Below are 1,210 nucleotides of genomic sequence, written 5' to 3' on the forward strand. Positions count from 1 at the left end.
TGTCAACAACTGTAAAAATGTGCATGACACGTGAATCTTTCTCCAGTGCCTCAGACCTGGACACATGACATTCGTATGGGGTGGGTGGCGGGAGGTGCTCTGTCACTGTAAACTTCAGAGATGGCGATCAGTGTGAGTACAAGTACTCGACAGCACAGCGTGCAGGGACAGCTGCCTAGATGATAAAGACTGAAAATATTGCCGCCCCGCCCACCACCAGAGTTTATCCGAAGTGAAGTGGGCTGGAGCAGGAAAAATAATCATTGCCAATCAGGAGGCACTTTACATACATAATTGTATAACGTAAATCAGGTCATGTCTCTCTTCCTTTCAAAGACTGCCGGAGGCTCTGAAAACAGAGACCTTAGAATGGACCGAAGGACAACACATGTATGTCTATTGTTGCGGGCACAGCCTCTGTGGTCTCACTTTCTGCTACTTAGTCCTCTTGTTCTTGCCTCGCCTGGAATATTGACCAACTTGCTATTCCTTGAAAGGTCATGCACACCCCGTCCCCATCAAGAGCCTTTGTGTTTGCTGCTCCCGCCGCGCAACACACTTCTCCCAAATAACTCCCAGAAAATTACTCTTACTTTTCACCCTCTCCCCAGTCAAGCCTTCTATGGTAACATCATCACAAATTCCACTTTCTTCTTTTACTGTCTGGATTATCTGTCCCTTGGCCATGCTTTATTTTTTTTTCCTGTAGCCCTTGCTACAATTTCAAGTTCTACTTATTTTTCTTGTGAATCGTTATTTTATCTAGTTCCTCCAGTGGTTTATACATTCCACAAAGGCAATGCTTTTGTCTACTTGGCTCACCACTAACCATTATCTTCCCAGGGCCTAGAACAGTGCCTGATACATGGTAAGCATTCAAGAAATGCCTACTGGAAAATGAATCTCTATGCCTCGTCGCGACCTTGATGATATCTCACAAGGATTGCCATTTCTGGTCTATGAAGATGGCGACTGATGCTCAACACATTTAATCTCTGGTTCAAGCTAATGCAACTAGTAAACTTTGGAGCTGGGATTTTTAACCAGGTTAAATTAACTCTAAAACTTATGCTCCATATACTCCATCCATGACTGTTGAGCTTCCCAGGGCAGAAGAGGGGACTTCCCACAGATATGTAAGGAATTCTGCATTATTACTTTTTCCATTTAGATAAAATAGCACTCAAGAAACATCATCAAAATGTAAATC

This window comes from Tenrec ecaudatus, chromosome 1 (genome assembly GCF_050624435.1).
Source record: "Tenrec ecaudatus isolate mTenEca1 chromosome 1, mTenEca1.hap1, whole genome shotgun sequence".
NCBI lineage: Eukaryota > Metazoa > Chordata > Mammalia > Afrosoricida > Tenrecidae > Tenrec > Tenrec ecaudatus.